We start from the raw sequence: 16827 nt of genomic DNA on the forward strand, positions 1-16827 counted from the left end.
GTGATCTCATCCAGTTCCATGGTTTTAAATATAGTCTATATGTTGACAATTTCTATATTTATATTTCCAGTTCACATCTCTTCCCTAATCTACAGACTCGTATTTTTAACTAATTAAATAATATCATTTCTTTTTTTGTTTAATAAACACATCTAAATTAACTTGTAAAACTAAAATCTATCTCTTACCCTGCACATCCTCTTTCCAAAACATTTCCTGATATTTGGAGATAGATTTTTATCTTTATTATTCCATATCTCCAGTTTTTTATATCATAAACATTTGAGTCATCCTAAACTCTTCTCTTCATATTCCTGATCCAATCTATCATTGTATTCTGATAATCCCCCTTCAAATGTTTACTAAATCCTGTTGTTGATTACCACCTTTTTCCTAAACCACCATCATCTTTTCACTGAATTATTGCATTACTCTTCTAATTAGTATCTATACTTCTGCTCTTACCACATTAAATTCAATCTACACTTTTAAAAATGTAAGTCAGATCAGGAATCTCCCCTACTCAAACTCTTTCAAAGAGTTAAGAACAAAATGAATTAACAAGCAAAATACAGACAGACTCATAGATATAAAGAGCAGGGTGTCAGTTGTTAGAAAGGGAATCTGTTACCTGGTTGAAGAGGGTGCAAAGATTGAGGAAAAAAACACAAGAAGAGGGAAAAGAAATCTCACAGACATGGACAGCAATGTGATGATTGTGCAGTGGCAGTGGGAGGTCCAGTAAGGTATAAGGATGATAAATGGTGATGGGCGAAGACCTGAGTGGTGTGATGAGCATGCAATATGGTGTACAGAGATGTGTAGTAGTATTGGATACCTGAAACCTGTATATTTATGTTAACTAGCATCACCCCAATAAATTTATTTTAAAAATTAAAAATAAATTGCTAAAAATAAAAAGTAATAATTATAAAAAATATGTTGATGATACTTACTTGGTAAAACCACGATCAAAATGGTGGTTTTCCCAGGGCGAGGCTTATCCATTGCACTCCGGATGTGTTGATCTCTGCAATTTCCCCAAATGTGGGAAACCTTAGTGCATATTTTTTGGTAGTTGGGGACTGCTTTCATGCTCTCCCTAATTTAAAAAAATAATTAAAATATAAATAAATTTAAAATATTTTGATGGACTTATAATGTATAAATATGTAATTTGACAACAATATTATAAATGAGGGCAATTGAATTAGTTATATCATATAAGAGAAAAGGTCATGTATGTTATTGAAATTAAGTGATAGCAAGTGGTATTTATTTCAGAAAGGCAAGATTAACTTAATAACTGAAAATCAATATAACACACTATATTACTTTAGTAAAGGAAAAAAACCACTTGATAATCTAAATATTTAAATAATGGGACAAAAATATCCTTCCATGATAAGAAAAAAAAGCATTAAGCAACTAGAAATAGAAAGGATGTTCTTCAATGTGATAAATTCCATCAATAAAATCCACATAACTAACATTGTAATTAATGGTGAAAGACTGAAAGCTTCCCCTGTGATATCCAGAATAAATCCATAATCTTTATTTTTACTATTTCTAATTCAATGTTGTACTTTAATATTTGCCAAAGTAAGTAGAAAAAAATAAATAAAAGCAACTACGTTGGAAGAGAAGTACAGCTATCTTTATTCACAGGTGTCAGGATCTTGTATATGGGAAATCCTAAGAAATCCACAGAGAAAAAGCTGTAAGAACTAATAATCTCCTTCAATAAGGTTTCAGGATACAAGATCATTATACTGAATCAGTGGTATTTTTATATGCTAACAGTGAACAATAAACATGAAGTTAAGAAAACAATGACAAGACCATAACAAAGGATAAAATACTCAAGAATAAATTTAACAGAAGTGCAATACTTGTCTATTTAAAACAACAAAAAATTGTTGAAAAAGTAATGAAGTCTTAAATAAATAAAAATTTATTTTCTTCATGGATCAAATTGATCTACAGGATGAACACAACCTCTATCTAGATCCCTAGTGTAATTTTGCAGAAATTGGCCCACTTGTGCAAAATTCACATAGAAATTCAAGAGATTCAAGGTAACCAAAACAATATTGAAAATAAAAACAATTTTCCCAGCGCCATTTATTGAAGAGGCTTTCTTTTCTTCATTGTGTGTTTTTGACTCCTTTATAAAAGATGATCTGACCATGTATATGTGGTTTGATTTCTGGGATCTCTATTTTGTTCCATTGGTCTGTGTGTCTATTTTTCTGCCAGTATCATGTTGTTGTTTTTTTGTTTTGTTTTGTTTCTTTGTTTTGTTTTTCCTGAAGTTGGAAACGGGGAGGCAGTCAGACAGACTCCCACATGCACCCGACCAGGATCCATTTGGCATGCCCACCAGGGGGCGATGCTCTGCCCATCTGGGGTGTTGCTCTGTTGCAACAAGAGCTATTCTCGCACCTGAGGCAGAGGCCATGGAGCCATCCTCAGTGCCCGGGCCAACTTTGCTCCAATGGAGCCTTGGCTGCAGGAGGGGAAGAGAGAGACAGAGAGGAAGGAGAGGGGAAGGGGTGGAGAAGCAGATGGGCACTTCTCCTGTGTGCCCTGGCCAGTAATCGAATCCAGGAGTACTGCATGCCAGGCCGACACTCTACCACTTAGCCATCCGTCCAGGGCCAGTACCATGCTGTTTTGATTATCATGTCCCTGTAGTATAGTTTGAAGTCAGGTATTGTAATGCCTCTTGTTTTTTTTTTCCTTCAGATTACTTTGGTTATTCAAGAGTTTTCATGGTTCCATATAAACTTGATGACTTTTTGTTCCACTTTTATAAAAAAATAACAGTAGAATTTTGATGGAAAGTGCATTAAATTTGTATATTGTTTTGGATAATATGGTCACTTTAACTATATTTTTTCTTCCTATTCACGAACAAGGAATATTTTTCTATTTTATTGTGACTTTCAATTTCCTTTAATAATGTTTTATAGTTTTCAGTATATTGCAGTCTGTCTCCTTGCACAAAATTAATTCAAAATGGATCAAAGACCTAAATATCAGATCTGAATAAATAAATTACATAGAAGAAAATATAGGTACTAAACTCATGGACCTTGGCAGTAGGGAACATTTTATGAATTTGACCCCAAAGGAAAGGGAAGTAAAGGCAAAGATAAATGAATGAGACTACATCAGACTAAGAAGCTTCTGCACCGCAAAAGAAACTGACAAAAAAACAAATGAACAGCCACCTAAATGGGAGATGATATTTTCAAACAACAGCTCAGATAAGGGGTTAATATCCAAAATATATAAAGAACCCACAAAACTCAGCAACAAACAAACAGTCCAATAAAATAATGGGAAGAGGACATGAACAGACACTTTGTCCAAGAAGAACTACAAATGGCCAACAAATACATGAAAAGATGCTCATCTTCACTAGCTATTAGAGAAATGCAAATCAAAACTACAATGAGATACCACCTCACATCTGTTAGATTAGCTATTATCAACAAGACAGGTAATAACAAATACTGGAGAGACTGTTGAGAAAAAGGTACCCTCATACACCGTTGGTGAGAATGTAAATTAGTGAAACCATTTTGGAAGAAAATGTAGTGGTTTCTCAAAAAATTAACATGAGTCCGTAAAGACATATACACCCCCATTTTCATCACATCATTGTTCACAGAGGCAATAGCCAAAATGCCCTTCACATGGAAACAGCCAAAATGCCCTTCAATAGAGGATTGGATAAAGAAGATGTGGTACATATATATAGTACATATACTATGGAATACTACTCAGCCATAAGAAATAATGACATAGGATCATTTACAACAACATGGATGGACCTCGATAACATTGTACTGAGTGAAATAAGTAAATCAAAAATAGCTACGAACTGTATGATTCCATACATAGGTGGGGCACAAAAATGAGACTCATGACATAAATAAAAGTGCAATGGTTACCAGGGGGAGAGGAAGGGAAGAGAGGGAGGGAGCTGAGGGAAGGAGAGGGGCTTAAAAAGAAACAAAGTATCGGGTGACAGAAGATGATTTGTCTTTGGATGATGGGTATACAGCATAATCAACTGTCCAAATGAGATGGAGATGCTTTCTCTAAATCTGTGTACTCTGATTGACCAATGTCTCCTTGTTAAATAAAATTGTCTAAATAATTTAATTAATTAATTAAAAAACCCAAAAAGTATTTTGGAGGCTTCATGAATTTCCCACTCTAAAATTTACTAAAAGATTATAGTAATCAATACTATATAATAATGATATTAATATGGACGTATCATTTAATGGAGTAGATTTCAACATATAATAAAACCATATATTTGTAAAACAAAAAACATACATTTGTGGTAAATTTATTTTTGACACAATGCCAAAAAATGTCAATGGGAAAAAAATAGTTTTCTAAAGCAAATGATGCTAAGACAAACAGATATCTTACACGTGAAAGGATGAAATTGGACCCTTACCTAACCCTACATATAGAAGTTAACTCAAAATGTATCAGAGTTTTAAATGTAAGAGTTAAAATTTTTCAAGTCATAGAAAAACACTGCTATAAATATTTATGACATAAACATAAATATTAGGCAATATTTTTATTTTAATTTTTCATTAATAGTTGACATTCAATATTACTTTATGTTAGTGTGAGGTGTATAACATTGTGGTTAGATAATTATATAATTTACAAAATTATCCCCTTGACAAGTCAAATACCCCCCTGGCACCATATATAGTTATTACAATATTATTGGCCATATTTCCTATGCTAAACTTTACAGTCTTGTGACTATTTTGCAACTGCTGATTGAAGAGATTAAGAAGTACAAATGATTTCTTAAAAAAAGAGAGAGAGAAAACGAAGTACAAATGATTTCTTATATGGTACCAAAATTACAAGCCACAAAAGAGAAACAATAAACTTGACATCAAATTAGGAAGCTTTTGTACTTCAAAGGAAATTACCAAGAAAGTAAATAGACAACACACAGAATGGGAGAAAATATTTTCAAATCATATATCTGATAAAGATATATATAAAAAAGAGCTCTTACAGTTAAATAATAAAAATAAATAAATAAATGAAAAATGGGAAAAATATATAAAAGTATATTTCTTTAAATGAGCACATGAAACGATGTACAACATAATTAGTTATAAGAAAAACTTAAAATCACAAGGTATCAATTTTAACTTACTAAAATGTCTGTAATAAACTAAGTCAGGGGTCAGGAACCTATGGCTTGCAAGCCAGATGTGGCTCTTTTGATGGCTTCATCTGGCTTGCAAACAAATCTTTTTTCTTTTTTTATAATTTTATTTATTTATTTATTTATATAATTTTAATGCAGTGACATTGATAAATAAGGGTACATATGTTCCGAGAAAACATCTCCAGATTATTTTGACCTTTGATTATGCTGCATACCCCTCACTCAAAGTCAAATTGTCTGCCATCACCTTCTATCTGGTTTTCTTTGTGCAACTAAACTCCCCCCACCCCTCCCTCTCCTTCCTCGCCCCCTCCCCATCCCTCCACCCCACTCCCTGTTACCAACACATTCTTGTCCATGTCTCTGAGTCTCATTTTTATGTCTCATCTATGCATGGATTTATACAGTTCTTAGTTTTTTCTGATTTACTTATTTCACTCCGCATAATGTTATCAAGGTCCATCCATGTTATTGTAAATGATCCGATGTCATCATTTCTTATGGCTGAGTAGTATTCCATAGTATATATGTACCAAAGCTTTTAATTCACTCGTCCTCTGACAGACACTTGGGCTGTTTCCAGATCTTCGCTATTGTGAACAATGCTGCTATAAACATGGGGGTCCATTTCTCCTTCTGGAACCATTCTATGGTGTCCTTGGGGTATATTCCTAAAAGTGGGATGGCTGGGTCAAAAGGCAGTTCGATTTTCAATTTTTTGAGGAATCTCCATACTGTTTTCCACAGAGGCTGCACCAGTCTGCATTCCCACCAGCAGTGTAGGAGGGTTCCCTTTTCTCCACATCCTCGCCAGCATTTATTCTGTGTTGTTTTGTTGATGAGCGCCATTCTGACCTGTGTGAGGTGATATCTCATTGTGGTTTTAATTTGCATTTCTCTAATGATTAGTGATGTTGAGCCTTTTACCATATGCCTATTGGCCATCTGCATATCCTCTTTGGAGAAGTGTCTATTCATTTCTTTTTCCCATTTTTGGATTGGATTGTCTTTCTGGTGTTGAGATTTACAAGTTCTTTATAAATTTTGGTTATTAACCCCTTATCAGACATACTGTCAAATATGTTCTCCCATTCTGTAGTTTGTCTTTGTATTCTGTTCTTATTGTCTTTGACTGTGCAAAAGCCTTTTAGTTTGATATAATCCAATGTGTTTAGCCTGTCTTTTATTTCCCTTGCCCGTGGAGATAAATCAGCAAATATATTGCTGCGAGAGATGTCGGAGAGCTTACTGCCTATGTTTTCTTCTAAGATACTTATGGTTTCATGGCTTACATTTAAGTCTTTTATCCATTTTGAGTTTATTTTTGTGAATGCTGTAAGTTGGAGGTCTAGTTTTCGTTTTTTGCAGGTTGCTGTCCAATTTTCTCAACACCATTTGTTGAAGAGGCTGTCTTTGCTCCATTGTATGCCCTTACCTCCTTGGTCAAATATCAGTTGTCCATAGAACTGTGGGTTTATTTCTGGGTTCTCCGTTCTGTTCCAATGATCTATGTGCCTATTCTTATGCCAGTACTAGACTCTTTTGAGTACAATGGCCTTGTAGTATAACTTGATATCAGGAAGTGTGACACCTCCCCCTTTATTCTTCTTTTTTAAGATTGCTGAGGCTATTCATGTTCACTTTTGGTTCCATATAAATTTTTGGAATATGTGATCTATATCTTTAAAGTATGTCATTGGTATTGCCTTGAATTTATAAATTACTTTTAGTAATATAGACATTTTGATGATGTTTATTCTTCCTAACCATGAGCATGTTATATGCTTCCACTTGTTTGGATCTTCCTTGATTTCTTTTATCAATGTTTTATAATTTTCCGAGTACAAGTCTTTAGTCTCCTTGGTTAAATGTACTCCTAGGTACTTTATTTTTTTGGTTGTAATAGAGAAGGGGATTGTTTCCTTAATTTCTCTTTCTGACTTTTCATTTTTGGTGTATAAAAATGCCTCTGATTTATGACTATTAATTTTATGTCCTGTCATCTTGCTGAATTCATTTACCAGGTCCAGTAGTTTTTTGACTGATATTTTAGGATTTTCTATATACAATATCATGTCATCTGCAAATAATAATAGCTTTACTTCTTCTTTTCCAACTTGAATGCCATTTATTTCTTCTTCTTGTCTGATTGCTGTGGCTAGGACTTCCAGAACTATGTTGAATAAGAGTGGTGAAAGGGGGCACCCCTGCCTTGTTACTGATCTTAAAGGGATTGCTTTTAAATTTTGCCCATTGAGTATGATGTTGGCTGTGGGTTTGTCGTAGATGGCTTTTATTATGTTGAAGTATGTTCCCTGTACTCCCACTTTGCTGAGAGGTTTGATCATGAATGGGTGCTGGATTTTATCAAATGCTTTTTCTGCATCTATTGAAATTATCATATGGTTTTTCTCCTTCTATTTGTTTATGTGATGAATAACATTGATAGATTTGCAAATATTGTACCAGCCTTGCCTCCCCAGAATAAATCCCACTTGATCTTGGTGTATGATTTTTTCCATATATTTTTGGATCTGGTTTGCTAACATTTTGTTGAGGATTTTAGCATCTATATTCATCAGGGATGTTGGCCTATAATTTTCTTTCTTTGTGATGTCTTTGCCTGGTTTTGGAATCAGTATTATGCTCGCCTCAGAAAAGAAGCTTGGAAGTCTTCCTTCCTCTTGAATTTTTTGAAATAGCTTGAGAAGGATAGGAGTTAGTTCTTCTTTGAATATTTGGTAGAATTCACTTGTGAAGCCATCTGGCCCAAGATTTTTCTTTGTTGGGAGTTTTTGATAACTGTTTTGATCTCGTTTGGTGTAATCTGTCGGTTTAGGTTTTCTGATTCTTCAAGATTAATTTTTGGAAGATTGTATGTTTCAAGGAATTTCTCCATTTCATCTAGGTTGTCTAGCTTTTGGCATACAGTTCTTCATAATATTTTCTTACAATCCTTTGTATTTCTGTTGTGTCAGTTGTTATTTCTCCCCTCTCATTTCTAATTTTATTTACTTGAGTCCTCTCTCTCTTTTTTTTTTTGGTGAGTCTAGTTAAAGGTTCATCAATCTTGTTTACCTTTTCAAAAAACTAGCTCCTAGTTTCATTGATATTCTGTATTGTTTCTTTAGTCTCTATGTCATTTATTTCTGCTCTGATCTTTATTATTTCCTTCCTTCTACTACATTTAGGCTTTACTTGCTGTTCTTTTTCTAGTTCTTTTATATGCAAGGTTAAGTTGTTTATTTGAGTTTTCTTTCTAGTTTCTTAAAGTGTGCCTGTAGTGCTATGAACTTCGCTCTCAGTACTACTTTTGCTGTGTCCCATAAATTTTGAGGTGTATACTCATTATCATTCGTTTCCAGGAATTTTTTTATTTCTTTTTTGATCTCATTCTTAGTCCATTCATTATTTAACAACCCGCTATTTAGTTTCCATGTGTTTCAGAATTTTTGAACTTTTCTGTTGTGGTTGACTTCTAGTTTCATGCCATTGTGACCAGAGAAAGTGCTTGATATGATTTCAATCTTCTTAAATTTGTTGAGACCACTTTTGTGCCCTAACATGTGGTCTATCCTAGAGAATGTACCATGAGCACTTGAAAAGAATTTATATTCTGCTGCTTTAGGGTGAAAGGTTCTGTAGATATCTATTGAATCCAGTTGATCTAGTGTGTCTTTAAGTCTGCTGTTTCTTTGTTAATTTTCTTTCTGGAGGATCTATCTGGTGATGTTAGTGGGGTATTAAAATCCCCTATTATTATAGTGTTGCTGTTGATCTCGCTCTTTATATCCATCAAAGTCTGCTTTATATATTTAGGTACTCCTATATAAGGTGCGTAGATATTTATAATAGTTATATCTTCCTGTTGGGTTGCTCCCTTTATCATTATGTAGTGGCCTTCTTTATCTCTTACTATATTCTTTGTTTTAAAGTCCATTTTGTGTGATATAAGTATTGCTACCCCAGCTTTTTTTTCATTTCCATTTGCATAAAATGTTTTTTTCCATCCTTTTAACTTCAAACTATATGCATCTTTTGTTTTAAGGTGTGTCTCTTGTAGACAGCATATGTACGGGTCCTGTTTTCTTATCCATGCAGCTACCCTATGTCTCTTGATTGGATCATTTAATCCATTTACATTTAAGGTTATTATTGATATGTAGTTGTTTATTGCCATTTTTTTCTTTAAAGCTGTATTCCTCTTTTTCTATATTCTTTTCCCACTTTGATCTGTTTATACCATGCCCCTTAACATTTCCTGCAGTATTGGTTTGGTTGTAATGAATTCCTTGAGTTTTTTTTTTGTCTGGGAAACTTTTTATTTCTCCTTCAATTTTTTTTAAATAGTTGACACACACAGTTTTATTCATTCATTTATTTATTTATTCATTTATTTTCAGAGAGGAGAGAGAGACAGAGAGAGAGAAGGGGGGAGGAGCAGGAAGCATCAACTCCCATATGTGCCTTGACCAGGCAAGCCCAGGGTTTCGAACCAGCAACCTCAGCATTTCCAGGTCAATGCTTTATCCACTGCACCACCACAGGTCAGGCTTCTCCTTCAATTTTAAACGATAGCCCTGCTGGATAAAGTAGTCTTGGTTGTAGGTTCTTGTTCTGCATTACTTTGAATATTTCTTTGAATATTCCCTTCTGGTTTCAAGTGTTTCTGTTGAGAAGTCTGATGTCATCCTTATGGGGGCTCCTTTGTAGGTGATAGCCTTTTTTTCTCTTGCAGCTTTTAATATTTTCTCTTTATCACTTAGCTTTGGTATTTTAATTATGATGTGTCTTGGTGTAGGCTTCTTTGGGTTTCTTTTTATTGGAGTTCTCTGTGCTTCTTGAATTTGTGAGAGTTTCTCCTGCATTAATTTAGGGAAGTGTTCAGCTATGATATGATTGAACAAACCTCTATCCCTTGTTTTTTCTCTTCTTCTTTAGGAACTCCTAAGATGTGGATGGTATTTCTCTTTATGTTGTCACAGAGCTCTCTAAGAGTTTCCTCAGACTTTTTGAGGTTCTTTTCTTTTTTCTTCTCTGCTTTTATGCCTTCATTCCAGTTGTCCTCCACCTTACTGATTCAATCCTCAGCTCTATCCATCCTGTTTTTAATTTCTTCCATTGTGGTCTTCATTTCTGATATTGTATTTGTCATCTCTGACTGATTCTTTTTTAATATTTCAATATCCTTTTTTATACTTGCTATTTCTTTATTTTGGTGTTCGTGATGACCATCCATTGTTGTTCTAAGATCCCTTAGCATCCTTACAATCATTATTTTAAACTTGGCATCCGGAAGTTTGATTATCTTTATATCACTCAGTTCATCTCCTGAAGGTTCCTCTTGTGGTTTCATTTGGATTGCACTTCTTTGTCTTCTCATTGTGTCTGGGTGTTTGGGAGTTTTCTTCAAAGAGCTGGTTGAGTCTAGGTTTGGTGATGTCTGCCTCCAGTTTTCACTTGTGCTGTTTCTAGGTCTTCTTGGGTTAGCATCAGTTATTATTTGTAATCCACTTTAGGATTTGGGCTGCTTTGAAGTCTTGATTTGTTTGTTTTCTTAACAGGTGATTGTCTTGTTTGCTGACCTCAGCAGGGGGCTTATTTGAAACTGTATCCAGGAATGCGGTAGGTTTGACCTGAGGCTCTGAAGTCCTCTTCTGCCAGTTAATCTCTCTGGGCGTGGGTTGCTTTCTCAGCTTCAGTAGGAGGAGGTGTATCTCAGATCTCCATGGATACCTGATTTACTGCCAGTCCTTCCCACTTCTTGTTATCAGCTGTGTCTTGTTGTGCTGATTGGAGCTGGAGAGATGTCTGTATCTCTGTTACCTGGAAGTACTTTTGTATTTTGCTTTGTGGAAGGATCACCCCCTGCACCAGTTATGGCTGCCTCAAGCACTGAATGAGTCAGCTTTTCATATCATCACCTATATTCCTCTCCCCCTCACCATCTGTCTCTCCCTTTCTCCTTTCTTTTTGGAAGACAAGCAGGCCCTTTCAACACATCTCGTTCCCTGGTCTCCAGGCAAGTGACTGTGAGCAGTATTTACTGCTTTTTTCCTTGGAGTGAGAGCCCAGCCTCACACCCCCCTGTTCCTGTAAGCAGGGGAGATTCAGGCATTCCCTACCAGGTTTGTTGTGGCTTCTTCTTTGCTCCTTGTTTTTTGAAAGCTTTTCTTGTAGTCCAGCTCTGGTTTTTCACGCTGATTGTTCATAAATTAGTTTATAATCCAGTTCGGTGCTGTGAGCTGGTAGTCTGTGTGTCTTCCTACTCCACTGCCATCTTCAGGTCTCTATTGAGACTCCTTTTGAAATATAATTTGTCTTTTACCATTAATTCAAAAAGCTTAAATGATCTGTGTTTTGGCCAGCTGAAATGTTAAAAAGTTTCCAAGAGACCTCATCAGTATGGCCTGCTTCTCTGGCCATGTAATCCAAGTGATGATTCTCTGTTTTGGTGAAATGACTTGTTCCAAACCAAATTCACATACATATGACTTCCCTGGCTCAGCTGTGGATGACAGATGGGTTCGGGAGGACAGCACAGCAAACATTCTCTACTATTCCTGCGCCGATGCAATGGCAGCCCCTAGAAGCACATCCGTCTTTATTCCCAGACAAATCTTTAATAAAAAAATAATATCGTTAAAAATATAAAACATTCTCATGTATTACAATCCACTCATTTCTTACCGCTCATGTTCATGGTTGCGAGTGGCTGGATCCTATCACAGCTGTCCTCTGGGACAACACCAATTTTTTATTGGATAATGCATAATGTACACAGGTCAATGTATGGCTCTCAAGGAATTATATTTTAAAATATGCGGCGTTCATGGTTCTCTCAGCCAAAATGTTTCCCAACCACTGAACTAAGTGAAGAATAACCAGCCTTGTCTGGAATATGCATATATTGCGGTGATTTGGGTTCCCTTATTTCTTTAGTTTTGCAGACACAATATGAAGCTTATTATTTTAAAAACAGAGACAAACACCTGATAAATAAATTTTTTTATATATATACAATGGAATATTATTCACCCATGAAACGTTATTCAACACAGAAGAATCTTGAAACCCTTATGCTAGGTTAATGTCACATATTGGATGATTTCACTTACATGCTATGTTTAGAATAAGCTCATCATAGAGACAAAAAGAACAGTGCTTTTCAGAGAATGGTGGATGGGACAATGGAGCATAATGGCTAATGTGTACAGGCTTTCTTTTTAAGATGATGAAAATATTCTAATTACATAGTGATGATAATTGCACATCTTTGTAATGTACTAAATGTTATTGAATTGTATAATTTAAAATAGTGAAATGATGGTATGGAAATTATATCCCCCAAAAAAGCTTTAAAAAAAACCCTGTAATCCGTGCAATGGTTGTAAAGTACCTATAAAATCCAGTCCATTTTTCCTCTATGAGATCATCTGCTACTTTTCTCCTTTTGATTTACTTACCTCCAGCCACTTGGCTTCCCTTGTGTTCTTCAAATACATTCTTCAGTCTCCTCCTTTAGTGACTTCGCCTGTAATGTTATTTTTCTGTATATAGGCATAATTCTCTTTCCTTTGTTTTAATTCAAAATTTTCATACTGTTTTGATCACATTTTTTAAAAACTAAATAAACTTCAATTTCTTCTTGAAAATAAATAAAATTAAATTGTTATATAATCTATCAGTATCCCTGTTTCTATATTCCTATTTTTTTAATATACACTGTACTGTATGATTTATTTTGATGCTTTATGTCCCCACACTATAATATAAGCCTTATGCATATGGAGACCTTTTACTCATTGATGTATCCCAAAAGAGTAGAACAATTCATGTCACACATATATTTTTTTAATTTTTCCTTAATTTTAATTTATTGTGTTAACATGGATTTAAGTGTCTCACTCAATATAATACCCTCACCACCCACACATGTGTCACCCATTATAATACCATTGCCCTCCTCCCCCTAATTCTCTACCCTCTTTCCATCTGTGATTTGCTGACTTTTATCTATATCTATGTGTTATGTATATATAATTTCACTAATCTCTTCACCTTCTCTGTTCCCATCCCCTCATCCCCCTTCCCTCTGACAGCTGTTCCTCTGCCCCCATGTCCCAGCCTCTCCCTCTATTCTGTTCCTCAGTTCACTTTGATCATTAAATTCCACATATATGTGAGATCATATGATACTTTTCTTTCTCTGCCTGGCTTATTTCACTTAGTATAATAATCTCCAGATCCATCAATGTTGGCGCAAAAGGTAAGATTAACTTTTTTTCATGGTCTCATAGTATTCCATTGTGTATATGTACTACTGCGTTTTAACCCACTTGTCCACAGGATGGACACTTGTGCTGTTTCCAGATCTTGGCTATTGTAGACAATGCTGCAGTAAACATGGGGGCGCATATCTTCTTTTGAATCAGTGATTTTGTATTCTTACAATATATTGCTAAAAGTGAGATAGCTGGGTCAAAAGGAGGTTGCATTTTTAATTTTTGGAGGAAATACCATACTGTTTTCCACAGTGGCTGCACAAGTCTGCATTCCCACCAGCAGTGCAGGAAGGTTCCCTTTTCTCAACATCTTTATCAGCACATATTGTTTGTTGATTTGTTAATGAGCACTCTTCTGACAGTGTGGTGTTGTATCTCATTGTGGCTTTAATTTGCATTACTATGATGATTAGTGATGAACATTTTTTCATATGCCTATTCGTTATCTGTATGTCTTCTTTGGAGAAGTGTCTATTCATTTTCTTCGCCCAGTTTTTAATTTGATTGTTTACCTACACGGTGTTGAGTTTTAGAAGTTCTTTATAAATTTTGGTTATTAATCTCTTATCAGATGTATTGGCGAATATGTTCTTCCATTGTGTGGGTTGTCTTTTTATTTTCTTAATGGTGTTTTTTGTTATGCCAAAGCTTTTTAGTTTGATATAGCCCCATTTGTTTATTTTGTTCTTTATCTCACTTGCCTGTGGAGGTAATTTGGCAAAAATACTGCTACAAGAGACATTGGAGAGTTTATTTCCTATATTTTTCCAAAGGTGTTTATGGTTTTGCAACTTACATTTAAGTCTTTAATTTATTCTGAATTTATTTTCGGTATAAGTTGGCGGACTATTTTCATTTTTGCCAGTACCTGTCCAATTTTCCCAACACCATTTATTAAAGAGACTGTCTTTACTCCATTGTATGCTCCTACCTCCTTTCTCAAATATCAATTGAGCATAAAGGCGTGGGTTTATTTCTGGGTTCTTTGTTCTGTTCCATTGATCTGTATGCCTGTTCCTATGCCAATACCTATCTCTTTTTATTATAATGGCCTTGTGGTATAACTTGATATCATGAAGTGCGATACTTCTCACTTTATTCTTCATTTTTCAAGATTGCTGAAGCTATTTGTGTTCTTCTTTGGTTCCATATAAATTTTTTCAATATTGATTCTATATTTTTGAAGTATATAATTGATATATTAATAGGAATTGCATTGAATTTATAGATTGATTTGGGTATTATAAACATTTTAATAATGTTTATTCTTCCTAACCATGAATATACCAGTTCTGTTTATGTCTTTCTGTCTCTCTTTATGTGTCTATATTTGTGTGTGCACATGAACATAAATTTGTGTTTGCATCTAGTTACTGTTGTCATTAAGTAAAAGAAGAAATGAATGTCATACCATCTACCTATCCTTTTGCTTACTTAATTCAAGCTACATTTATCTTTTTTATTTTATTTATTTTTTATTTAAGCACAGTTACTCCTGGCCTGTGTTGGTGAAATGTATAAAGCATCGACCTGGAATGCTGAGGTCTCTCTTTCAAATCCCTGGGCTTGCCGGGTCAAGGACCATACAGAAAGCATCTACTACAAGTAGATGCTTCCCACTTCTACCCCTGGTCTGTACCACCCCATTTTCCAAAAATAAATAAGTAAAAAATCTAAATATATATATTATATATGCACAGTTATTTCTTTCTTTACAGTCTTTATGTTTTCCACCTCATTCTAGTGCACACATGTCATCATCTTTCAAGTTTCACAATAAATATTGAGTGTGATTCTTCAATTTCATATCAAATACTATTTTTTCTGAGAGATATTACCTTAAAATATGATCCAAAATTTGTACCAACCATTACTTTTTAAAAAATTTTTAAATTATTTTTATTTATTTATTTATTTTAGAAAAGAGAGAGAGAGAGAGAGAGAGAAGGAAGTAGGAGCAGGAAGCATCAACTCCCATATGTGCCTTGACCGGGCATGCCTAGGGTTTTGAACCGGCAACCTCAGCATTCCAGGTTGATGTTTGATCCACTGCGCCACCACAGGTCAGGCAACAACCATTACTTTGTATTCTAGCTTTCTGTTTTCTTCCAGGATATTTTCATTTTCTCTAAATTACTTGATTTATATATGTGATAATCTGTATAATATCTATATTTCTGTTAAAATATTTTTTACTTCAGGTCAAGAAATTAGTATTTTTCACTCTAAATTCCAAAACTATTGATATAACAACTTTCCTGACAAAAAAATATTCAATAAATATTGATTGAATAAGTAAAGTAAGGACAAAAAACATGCAAAGTGTCTAACACCTCCAACAGTTATCCCCAAAGACACACACATGTCTATATATGTTCTCCATAATTCCAAATATGAACTTTAGTCAAGAAAAGTGTGATAATCTTTCTGAACACAAAATAAACTAAACATTAAATGTATATGCATCTCTTGTACTAGAATTATATAAGAGTAGTAGCTAACATTTCACTTTTCTACTATTTTCTAAGTACTGTGTTAAGTACTTTATATGCTTATTCTTTTACTTTATAATTTTTTAAGGCTTTATTTATTCATTTTAGAAACAATAGGAGGGGGAGAACAAGAAGCATCAACTCTCATATGTGCCTTGACTGGGCAAACCCAGGTTTTCAAGCCAGTGATCTTGGCATTCCAAGTCAACACTTTATCCACTGCACTACCACTGGTCAGGCTACATACCTATCCTTATTCAATCCTCATTGCAAACCTATGAAGTATAGAGCATTATTATTATTATTATCATTATTATTACTATTATTATGAATTACATAATGACTATAAGACTATCAGAGTGGTAAAAGAAATTTGCACAATGTTGGATTTATAAAAAGTGGTCTTTTTTAACCCAAAATGTCTAAATTGGGTATCTCCAACAATGAAAGCTGTGTGTGGATGTCTATGTGTATATGTTAGAAATGGATATGGGTAGACAAGGCAATTGACCAGAGTATGTTAGTGAAAATCTTTTGCTAGTGACTATTTTAATTAAAACAACAAAAAAATTACAACAACAAATGAACACTTTTATGTGTGCTCTTTTTCTATATGATGAAAGTTGTATATTTAAAAGCTCTACTTTCATCAATTGTAGAAACTCAAGTGTCAGTCATTAGATAAATAATTTTATATTACTTAGTACTAGTATGGTTGACACACTCCCTCAAAAAAACAATAATAATATTGTCTTCCATCATCTTCTATTTGGTTTCCTTTGTGCCCCTCCCCTCCCTCCACCCCCTCCCTCTCCTTCCT

The 16827-nt window shown here is 34.4% G+C and overlaps 1 non-coding gene across 1 annotated transcript; it reads left to right on the plus strand.

Annotated features, from left to right (window-relative positions):
- Positions 1 to 948: 948 nt before the first annotated feature.
- On the plus strand, positions 949 to 1106 carry LOC136317893 (U1 spliceosomal RNA). The gene has a single exon (XR_010727909.1). It is a non-coding gene; the product is annotated as a U1 spliceosomal RNA (small nuclear RNA).
- Positions 1107 to 16827: the final 15721 nt, after the last annotated feature.

The sequence above is a fragment of the Saccopteryx bilineata genome, chromosome X (genome assembly GCF_036850765.1).
Source record: "Saccopteryx bilineata isolate mSacBil1 chromosome X, mSacBil1_pri_phased_curated, whole genome shotgun sequence".
NCBI classification, from domain to species: domain Eukaryota; kingdom Metazoa; phylum Chordata; class Mammalia; order Chiroptera; family Emballonuridae; genus Saccopteryx; species Saccopteryx bilineata.